This window comes from Myiozetetes cayanensis, unplaced genomic scaffold, assembly GCF_022539395.1.
Source record: "Myiozetetes cayanensis isolate MyiCay16 unplaced genomic scaffold, myiCay2020 scf2-11, whole genome shotgun sequence".
Taxonomy (NCBI): domain Eukaryota; kingdom Metazoa; phylum Chordata; class Aves; order Passeriformes; family Tyrannidae; genus Myiozetetes; species Myiozetetes cayanensis.
Window position 1 is genome coordinate 106,051,808 of NW_026087411.1, and position 11,707 is coordinate 106,063,514.

Genomic DNA, 11,707 nt, shown 5'->3' on the forward strand with positions numbered 1-11,707 from the left:
ACACTGGAGGGTAGGGCTGCTATCCAAATGGACCTTTGCAGGTGGGAAAAATGGGAACTACATGAAAGCCCAGGGCAAATGGAAAGTTCTTGCACCCAGAGCTCAGTAACCCCATGTAGCAACATGGGCTGGGGGCTCAAAGGCTAAGAAGCAGCTTTCCTAAAAACACAGCTTTCCTAAAAAGCTGAAAACGAGTCAGTAGTGAGCCCTTGCAACCATCCAGCCAAAGTGTATACAAGATTGCACAAAAAGGAGTAGCCAGCAAGTTTTGGGATGTGATTATCTTCTCCTGCTTGGCATTGGAAAGACTGCATCTGGAGTACTGTGTCCAGTTTTGGACTCCTCATACAAGCACGACATCAATATACTGGAGAGAGTCAATTAGATTATATGGACCTGAAGCATGTGATGTACATCCAAAGGACAAGGAAAAACAGTCAAAACTTGCAATGAAAGTAATTCCAATTACAAAGGCTTCCCCACATGCACAATGAGCATTATTAAATAATGAAAGAAGTTGCATAGAGAGGCTGGGGAATCTCCAACTGGAAAATGCCTTCAGCAACCTGATCTACTTTGCCCTTTTTGAGAAAGAAGTTGGACTACAACCTAGGGATAACCTACAGAAGTTGGAATTTACAGAAGTAAATTCCTGAGACTGAATTTAGATTCACCTTAAATTGCCAAAATAATTGGTTGATGCAATTTCAAGGCTGCTGCTTATCAAAAAATCACTGTAAATCATGGGGAGATCTTCATGGTTAGGAAAAAAAAAAAAAGCCAGGGGAAAAAAGTATCTAAAATTATAGTCATTTTCCATCAAAAAAAAGTAAGAAGGAGCACCCAGGGCACTGTAGGCTGATCTGGCTCAACTGAGTCCACAGAAAAATCACAGGAGTATTTATTCTATATGTTCTTCTAATCATATAAAGAGAAAGAGGTTAATCTTGAATAAGAGACCAATTTGCAAATGGCAAATCGTGCTCAAGCAAGGCAATTGCCTTCAGTGATAAAATACCTGGCTACAACAATGAAAGAAAGTATGGAGATGTAATGCACATTGTCTTATTAAGAATTTTGGCACTGTCTCCCACTGTATTCTCCTTTCTAGGCCTAGGAAATACAGGCTCAAAAAACTGACTTGCATAATTTGAAAACGAACTGAATAAGCTTAAAAGACAGCCTGATACTGGTTGTCAGCTGAATATCAAGTAATCTTTAGTCAATACTGGAGCCTACAAAGCCCAACATTTTCATCAGGAACCTGGATGGAGAGACGTAAAAAGCAAACAATGCTAAATCATCTGGAAGGGTGGAGACAGCTGGAGTAGAGCTTCAGTTCAGAGGTTTTTTTTCTTGAGAACTTTAAGGACTGGGCTAACAGATCCCTTATGAAGCTCAACAGCAGAGAGCACAGATCCGCCCCTGGAGCAGCCGTGCTTCAGAACCAACTCAGAAGTAACTGGCTGAGCAACATCCCTGCTGGGAAAGATGTTTGTCATGATGGATGACAAACAAAGGCAGCAATGCACTCTGAACACAGCAAGGCAAACTATGTATCAGACTGAAATTTCAAAAGCAAGGCCAGTAGTTGCATGGAATTTACTCTTCCCTTCTATTCAACAGGTAATTAGGACATACCTGCAACACTGAGCCCACCCGTGTTCACCCCACCAGGTTAAGACAACAGTTAAGGGAGACTTCAGAGTGTCACGTAAATTTCCAGGCCAGAGGTTTAAGGAAAAGCTTTATGAATTGTGCTTTTTCAGTCTGCCAAGCTCTAATCAAATAGCAACATAGAGCCATTTGAAAGAGACCTGCAAAAGCAGCATAGCCCAACTTTGCCTTGCAATGGCAGATGGTAAAACAAGAGGCAACAGCCACAAGTTGTGTCTTGACGGTTTAAGGCACCACAAAAAAAAAAAGAGTTGCTAAGGAGGGAAGATTACTAGGAAGGTGGCAGAACCTCTCTTGTTGGAGGTTGTTAAGACTCAGCTGGACAAAATAGTAATTTTCATCTGAAGGATAGACTAAATTTTCTCCAGAGTTTTCTAGAAATCAACAGTGTTGATTACGGCCCTAAAACATCAGAAAGAATACAGCATATGAGATACAACTGGGATCTCAGCCAATTCTTCTAGTACCTGAGCAAATGCAGAGTTTCATGTATACAGTACATGACAATAACTAAATATATACGACAGAGAAAAGGAATCTAAACTAGCCCAGTCCTCCAAAAACATAGGAAACTGAAGTAGATGTACTCTGTGGATTAGCTGCACCACTTAAATAAAAAAAGAAAGGCTGACCTAATAGATGATCTTACATGATTGAATTCAACATCACAATGCAAAAGAATAACTGGAAAGATAGTGAGATTCCTTCAGCTGCCTGCTTTGCTAAGGCTCTGACAATTTCTGCAACAATATCCCCAGAGGAGAACCCTCCAGACCCAAGGTAAGCTCCTTGATTTGCAGATTGGAACTTAGATGCCCATAGCTGAGACCTAGAAACAGAAGGGACAGACTGACCGACCTGGTAAAAAAATCTGCAAAGAGGAACAAGGGAAGCGGAGGGAGAACACAATGTGTCAGACCAGGGACAGCACGACACAGGATGCCTAGCTCTCATAAAGGATTTATTTGGACAAACTACAAACAATGGATGCCAGATTGTCTAAGGGAAAACAACAAACACGGGCCAAAGACTTTGCAAGCTGCTGTGACACTAGTCACAAATCTTGACCAATTCTGTATAAGTAAAGCAGCAGCAGCAGCCAGTAGCACATAAAAATGAAACATTTCTTCATTGTACTTTCCAGCACAATTCTCTGTCAAAGTCATATACTAATTCCTTTTGCACAAGCTCTGAATTATGTCAGGTGTTATTTGTAAAAATGAGCAAAGCTAAAAGTTAACACCTCAAATGAAACAATGTAGTTATACAATATAACCCAATAAACCTCAAACATCTCTACATGGGGCAGCAGCAGGCTGCTTTTCTCTAGAACAAGGGAAATAGACAGCCTTGTTTTTAGGGACCACTCAATGACCTAGCAATCTGATGTTTTCAATGTTTTGTTCCTGTATCATTATCCACATGCCCCTCCCTCAAGCAGTACAACAGCTGAGGGAATTTCACTGATGACTGTGCAAAAATATCAGTGAAATGTGGAAAAGGGTACAGCTTACTCGAACTTTGGGCTGTAGTGATAAAAAGCTGAAGTGTAGAACGAAAATGGGAATCAGTTTTCATTTCTGAATCTTATTCAGAGACAAGATACAGGGGACTCTGCACAGACCTAAGGAGAGAGAAACCTAGTTTTAAGAACTGCACCTACCCACAAAATCTTTGTATCATCACAAAATTTGGATTTTATTACCACTAACAACCTTGTAGCAATGATCAAGAAAGTGAGTACTGTCCTTGTGGAAGGGGAGCAGGCAAAATGATTTCTGGGTATCAATTTTGTACAGGACAAGTGGTCCCTTGCTAGTGCCAAACATTATGAAACCACTTATGGAGACAGCTTTTCAGCAAAGCACCATAGGACTCACAAATCAAAAAACTGTTAACTTGGAAAGGCCCATTTGTGGGTTCAAATCAAGAACAGATGGATTCCCCACCAACTTTATTCCAGTAAAGTGCTTTGCTCTGATATGAACAATTTGAAAGGGGTTTTGGGAGGTAAGGAATCATGAAATCAGAAAATATGTTCAGATTAGACAATTAATCACATCTACATTGCTCTGGTACAAAATTATTCAACAGAGAGGGTAATCAAAACCCTGGGGTAATGGATTAGGAAGGTACACCATAACTTTAAACCAATATTTATATCTCACTGACAGTTTTGGATTCAAGAAGTTCAGCATGTACTAATGACTAAAAAAAAAAATGGAGCTCTTGTAAATTATCATAATAGAAGTATTACAGCACTCTTGGTCTCATTATCCACACTACTCTCAAGATGCACGGGGATCAGACACAATGGCAACCTCTATGAAAGCAGTCAAAGCATCAACTGTTGGTCTACAGCACTCAACAGTCAACAAAATCTGACGTTTCACTGCAGTCCTGGCAACAAGGCACTAAGTTTGATATCTGGTCTCTCTTTCTCCTTTGGTAATCACGGACCTCAGTTTAGCAAAGGTCCCAAAACACCAGTTATGCTTATCCAGTGCTCAAAGAGCACAGTCAATGCCCTTTTTTATCAGGTAGATCAAAGCTCCTCTCTTTGCCATTGCAATTTAACACTCAGTTAGAAACACAGAGCACTGGAGGCACAGCAAACATAAGCAAACCCTGAGAAGTCACCCTGGTATGGCTGAGGGTCCCTGAGGCTTCATACAACACCAGCAACTATAAATGTATCCAAAAGAACAAACACATGACATTCTAAAAGTGGAATATGTTTTATTAAACACATTTCAGCCTACAGTGGAAGAGGTCCTACATATGAGGTCCTGAATCATACCCAGGTGGTCACTTTCACTTTTTCAAAAGAGCTAAAGCATCACAAACTGGTTGTGAACTGTTCAGAGCTACACCAACATGAAAATGACCCTAAAAGAGTTCAAGTTTTTCTGGTTTGTTTTTTCCTTAAAGTAACCTCATAAGCATAACTAGGCTGGTGGGAACTCCATGGATTACAAGAAGGCGATAGCTATGCTCCCAGAAAATTCCCAATGTCCCAGTCAATATGCAGGCCTGATGATAAAGCTAAGAATGTCCATGACCTAAAAAAGAAATGAGCATGAAAGTTGTTGCTTAAAGAAAAAAATTAAATCAAGGAAGTAATGACAGTTTCATTTGCATGAAAGCAAATAGGATGGTTTAATTTGGTGTAATATGAGGTATTTTCCAGAACAGAAGGTGGGATTTTGGGAAACTTTTTAGTCCCAAAGGAAAAAAACTTGGTTCATTTGCACATACTATTGAGATCTACTGGAGAAATTAAGTAACTTTCAAAGACAGCTTTCCCTCCAAATACTGCTTTAAAGTACTGGACCCAGAGAAAAAACTTGGGGATTTTAAAGCTGAAACTTCACAGAGGGATAAACAGAAGGTTGTGGGCATGAATAACATGTGAGTATAATAAAAATACTTTATATTCTGAGATTAAACTGCGATGCTAGTAAAACCTTGGTCAAATAAAGACAGACTATCTATGTGAAAGAACACAAAAAGCTGCTGCTGAAGTACAATGTCTACGTGCTAAGAAAAGTTTCCAGGGGAAAAAAACTATGCCAGGTCTCTTCTGACCAACAAATTTCAAAGGCACAGCAGACTCCTGTCAAGAGAATCTTGTAAATAAACTTTCCCAGCTGCCTGCTACATTAGAAAGTCAAAGGCAGATAAATCAGTTTGGAAATCCAACTCAGTTAGCACGACAAAATTATCACAAATGCAGTAAAGTTTGCAAAGTATGCAATTTGTTTATTTATGTTGAACATCAGTACTTTGGGAGCCACTGGGCAAAACTGAAATGTAACACCATGATTACAGATTGGGTTAAAATCTGGCTGAAGTTAGAGCTGTGAATGTAATACTTTTCAAACAAGAATCCATCATGCTTAAGTTTCGATATAGAGAAAAGTAATATTAGTGGCCTTCAAACTTCAGCACATATCAACTCCCAAAACAGAGCACATTCAAAAGTTATGTGAACTATGGGAGAGAAGACATGGCCTTTTTGCTTCAAGGGAGACAGAGAAATATCAAAATATACTGCAAAAAAAGTGAAGGAACAGGCAATCAAAGACACACATACAAGAAGAAATTGAAAATAGTATTGAGAGAGAGGAACACACACATGCAAATAGGTTTGTTGTGGTCTAAGGGTTTGGATAAAACCCTTGCTCACTAAACAAAGATGATGCTTCTTTGCCATTTGGTTCCTACTATCTCCAGGGAAAATGAGAATTTTGCGACTTTTCAAAAGGAAAAAAAAGGCAAAAAATTATTTGTCTTTGCAACCATATGTTCTATACTTTCATGTTTTCTCCTACTTCAAAAAAACTACAAGACCACATTTCTGTCGGATGGCTGTTTAAGTCATGCAGGTAATCTGGACAACATTAAAGAAAAACAAAAATGCAATAATTTCAGGTAATGGTACTTAAACCACAGCACCCAGAAGCTGAAGAAACTTGAAGAAACTTCCATCTTTCAGCAGCAATAATAACAGGCAAAAGCAGTAAAAAGCAATTGCTATTTCATTTTATATTCAATAACTCTTTCTACCTCCTATCAAAATAAGATTCACTGTTCCATGGAGAGCACTCTTTTTTTCTTGTTAAGTAATGCAAAGTTCAAAGAGCATAATGAATACTAATAAGAGGCAGGAATCAAATAAAAAAATAAATCAAAAAACATACACTCATATAATTAGCATCACGCTGCCCTTGATTTGACTTCCCCCATCCTCTCCTGTACTGTTCAGTATAAATCTCTCTATAGAATTCTTATTTTTTTGTTTCTTCCATTTTTCCATGTTATTCTCCTTTAACCTAAAACATGCTTCAAATTCAAATCACTTTTTTCTTCTCATTTTATTATTTCAATAATTTTATATTTTCATGTGTTCTTACATCAACTGTTTATCCCACCTTCAACTTAGCTCTCCAGCTGTTGCCTATTTTCCTGCTTTCCAACAAGGACAAAAAAGAATTAGTCAAAATCCTAACTACTCACAGTAGACCAACTTACTAGTCACAACAGGATTCTCCAGTAACCTCTCAACCAGTGTTACCACCTCCTCCTTAGGTTTACTGCAGCAGCTGTACATTCTGATATTAATTTGCCCACCTAAACATGTCAGGAAGGCACTGTGAGCAGAGACATGGAAACAAACTGTATGCAGCTCTGTGGAAAGGACAAAGGAAATACAACAGGAGAACTGATAACAGGAGACATAAATAAAAACAGGTAGCATCAGATCCCTTTCTGAGTCACTACAGCAATGTGACTGTCTGTACTACTAATATGAGGCCTGGAGTCTAAGTCGTTCCCACTAAGAAGCACCTGGGATGTTCCTCCTTCTGTTGATCAGAGGGACAGGACAGGGAGTTGAACAGTCAGGCTGGACACAGTGGTGTGCAGCCAAAAGGTTTGTCTCAGAACCAGTGCTGCAGGAAGGCCTGCACATGCCAGTGCTCTGACATACAGACCTACAGTTCTGGTCAGAAGAGGATCCAAGCCATTCTGGGAACACTGCAGTGTGCTCCTCACAACACCAGTAACCCTGGTAATAACTCTCATTACAGCATTTTGCACAAGGGCCCAGCTCCTCCCATCAAGATGAAGCCTGACAACACATGACTACATATGAGTACATACATGAACAAAGCCTCTGCTCATCACAGGTGCAAATAAGAATCCAGTTATTTTGAGAGGTAAAATTTGAGGAGTCAGACTTCCACAGGAAGTTTGTATCACTAAAGTATTCCTTTAAAACAAAATAATAGTTGAGTAAAGAATCGGTCAAAACAAAAGACAGTGGGAATGGGATCTAAACAGAAGCAGGAGATGAGATGGAAAAAGGAAAGAACCAAATGAACACCATGGTTACTGAGGAATGAGGAAGCAAGGACACTGAGGAAAGAAAGAAGGATACTGATGAAAGAAACCCTGACAAACTTGAAGTTATATCATTTCTGATTAGAGTTGTTCTGGCACATCAGGATTACCTAACATATGGCAACAGGGCACTTACCACACAGTGCAGAGCTGTGTGGGTGGCTGTGCAATCCCAGCTAGATAAACAAACAGTTCTCTCATTCATTTCACTACCGACTAGGTACTCAGGCTGGTATTCATGTGGAAAGTCAGATTTGTTTCGAGCTTAATTCTTCATTAAGCTCCGACCTTTCATATTACACCTTTTTTTTCCTACTATGAATATTCTTTCATCACAATAATTTACTTCTTCTAGTATAACCTGTTCACAAACCTTACCAGACATCTAAATGTCATTATTCAAAGTGTAAGCAGGAATCCAATTCTGTCAAACATTTCACTGAAAATGCACAGTGTTACACAGTAGTTTGTCAAGAGCAGAAAAAAACATACTTATATTGCTATCAGGAGCATGCCTGATTTAAATATGTGAAAACTATCTGTCTTCCATATCCTGTAAACGTGTTTTCTGTACAAATGCATGCACAGCTGAAACCCTGAAATTCTGCTTCTAATATTTGGTAAAAATAACTTATACATTATCCAAAATGGGGATCATCCCTTTTCCCAGAAAAGGTGCCTTAATTATAATAAATCAGAATAACAGAAAAAAGTGTCATTTTAAAGAAATCAAAGCTATCAATAAAAAAACAAATAAACAAAAACCCCACAAACAACCAAATAGTGAGAAGAGTGCAATTAGGAAGCATTAGAGTAAATCTTGTCAAATTTACTGGTAAATTCTTTGTCTTGGCAGTCATATTGGTAATTTTGTTTTACCATTACCCATACACAATTTATTGTAATTGCCTTGGTGAATCAAATGACACAGATAAATAGGTAATCATGGATCAGTATCTACTCTAATTTAAAAAGTAGGAAATACTAAATAGAAGTAGCAGAAACCATACTGAAAACCAACGGAAGTACCTCCTGAGTTAGTGGATATTTGACCCACAGAACTACTTGAGGCTGGATGTTGGGAAAACTAGGAGTTCCACATGGGTCAAAGACAAGGATGAGTTGATGGATAGATCCACTGTGGATCTTTAAGACCTCAACACATCTGTTCCAGAAAGTTCCTGGGCTGCAGTTTGTTGAAAGTTGAGTGAATACTTACAGAGTGGAACTAGGTAAAGTATGTTTGCCTTTTTCACAGGCATCTGCTTAGGATACTGTCAAAGACTCTCGAAAAAAATCCCTGACTTTGATTGCTTTTATACAATCCTTGTAGTAATTCCATGATGGAAAATATTCTCAGTGCTGTTGCTTACACAGTTCTGTAAATGTGTGACCATTTCCCTCATGGCAGATCATATAAGCAAGTGTCACAAGAAAATAGGTAACTGTAATAATACCAATCAATAATTGAATGCTTCTAGTCTCTTGAGACACAAAGAATACAGGTTCATATCCAGATTCTGTCACAGGCCCATGCAGATGGACTCTTGCATTTAACTGGACATCACAAAGTCCCAGAGGGCCAGGAGTATACAACACCTTAAAAAATAAGCATCTGCATCATCCAAGCCATTGAAATCTTCTCATGATAAGACTTTATCATTATGCTTCAGTTGCAGTAAAAGAAGCTGTCTCATCATTTTTGCAACACAACAAAAAACCTACCGGTAAGAAAGCTCCCCAACAACTGTGACGCCTCAACAGCGCTTGATTATTATCTTAATTTCTTTAACCACACATTTCCATACCAGCATTTACACTGCTTCCCTGAACCTGCTGCTCACCTCCTGTCTGGCACAGGCGTTTCTTCTCTTCTGTAATAAACACAGGCTTGAAGGCAGGTGCTAACGCTGGTGATGCTCTGGGACCAGTCCCGAGAGCCACCCTGACAGACAGAGGGTTCCCGAAGGGTGTGTGCGCCTGCCAGCCTCGCTGCTTTTCCAAACCAACAGCTCCTCTACTGAAAGACACTTCTTTCCACCTAAAAAAAAATCTCATCTCACTTCTAACTCCTAAAAATTTATAACCTTATTTTCCTCTTTTCCTACTTACAGGCCCTTCAGGTCACAGCCTTTTCCTTCATTTCTTGTTTTATAACGTGCCACTTAGATAACAAGCACCAGTCAGGCTCCGAGAGATGCTTCACAGAAACACGTGCTGACATACAGGAAAAAACCCTACAGCAGCATCACCTCAGTTATTTTCTGGAAAAGGAAAGACCGCTTAAGGACTCGTTTCCTGAAGTCTCCTCCCAAGCCATGACAAAACAAGCCAAGGGAGCACGTAGAAGCGTTGCTTACTGCACGGGGTGTGCTACTCCATCCTCAACCGCACGGCTGGAGATCGCCAGCGTTATCTGGCGGCACAGGGCTCTACAGACCTGACACCCGACACAGAAGGGATGGGGACACCTCCCTGCCGGGCGAGGCTCGGGTCAGCCCCGCGCAGCGGCGGGGGGCGGGTGAGCGGCCGCCGGCTCGGGGAGGCCCTGGGAGCCGGCACAGGGGCAGGGGACGGCGGGGCAGGGCCCTGAGACACGTACCTTCCCCGTCCGCGGCTCCCGGCACGGCGGCGGCCGGCGCTGTCTCTGCCGAGGCCGGGCGGAAGCAGCCGGCGAGGAGGGGCGGGGGCGGCCGGGCCGCTCCTTCCGCCGGGGCCGCGGGAGCGCCGAGGGCGGGCCCGACCCGCCTCCCGCTGCTCCCGGAGGGCGGTGGGTGCGACCCCCGTGAGGGAAGGGAGAGGTTTTCCCTGCCCGAGCTTGGCGTTACCTGTCGCCGGTCACCCGTCACCCGCTTGGGAGCGGCGGGACCACGAGCGACGATCCCCCGGGACGCTCGTCTTGGGGTGGAGGGGCGGGGGGGTCCTTCAGCCTGTCATTGACGCTTGCCCAAACCTCTCAGTTTCTTTGGGAATTCTGGCTAAGAAAAAGAAAAGAAAAAGAAAAAGATACTTTTGGAAGAGCAAAATAAGCCAGGCTTCCTAAGAAATGGCATCATCCATTCATGTTCATCCCTCAGCGTGTTTGAAGGATAGAATCACAGAATCATGGAGAGATCCCAACCAAACGAGGTTGGGAGAGACCTCCAAGATCCTACAGTCCAACTGTCATCCCAGCGCTGCCACTGGAACCCCTGAACCACTAAACTACAGATAGCTCTTAAACACCTCCAGGGGTGGTGACTCCATCACCTTCCTAGGCAACCTGTTCCAATGCCTGACCACACTACCAGTGAACATTTTTTTTTTTCTAACATCAAATCTGAATCTCCCCTGTCTCAAATAAAGGCCATTTCCTATTGTTCTCTCACTGTCTTCAGTGAGAGACCACTCTCACCTCATTACAACCTGTCAGGTAGTTGCAGAGAGCGATAATGTCCCCCTAAACCTCCTTGAGACTAAACAAACCCAGCTCCTTCAGCCATTCCTCATGAAACAGGTTTGTAGACCTTCCATGAGCCTTGCTGCCCTTCGCTGGACACACTTTTGAGGCCTTGGAGTCAGAACAGATGCTCTATGAAATGTTGGTGCCTTGTGTGGTCAAAATCAAGTAAGACTTAGTACCTATTTGGAAATGAACACCATGATTCTCACTCTGTGTGATGGTGATGTGCTCACTGCTTTTCTGCAGTCTTCAGGTTTAGCAATTCTCACCTCTCAGAAAGGGTACAATAAAACTACAAAAGATCTAGAAAGTATACCAAAGTTTTTCACAGAGGTGAAATTCTTCCACATAGTGAGCACTAAATAAAATGGAAGACAAGCTGATGAGAGAAAGAGCTTGGGGAAATAATGACAGTAGTTTGTGAAACCAAGTTGAATGGATAGTGATTCCTCATTGCAATTTCTAATGCAAAACCTGTGGTAAAAAAATTAAGCTCATAGGCAGCAGTTTGAAAACAAAAAGTTCTTTAATGTAGTCTTAAACTTAATTGGAAATGTCACAGATTCCTAAAATTTCACAGAAATTTGCAAAAAGATAAGGCAGATTTGTGAGAAGGAAATACATCAGGGATTATTAAACATGAGAATACTGCTTAGTATTCTTAAGGTAAAGGAAGCCCTGATA

At 41.2% G+C, this 11,707-nt stretch overlaps 1 protein-coding gene across 1 annotated transcript in view; it reads right to left on the reverse strand.

The window, feature by feature from the left end:
* LDAH (lipid droplet associated hydrolase) overlaps window positions 1-10,264 on the reverse strand; it is a 115,446-nt gene extending 105,182 nt beyond the window's left edge. The window contains exon 1 of the mRNA XM_050316435.1: window positions 10,184-10,264. The gene's annotated coding sequence lies outside the window, so the exon portion shown is untranslated. The remainder of the gene's footprint in view (window positions 1-10,183) is intronic.
* Between the last annotated feature and the right edge of the window lie 1,443 nt (window positions 10,265-11,707).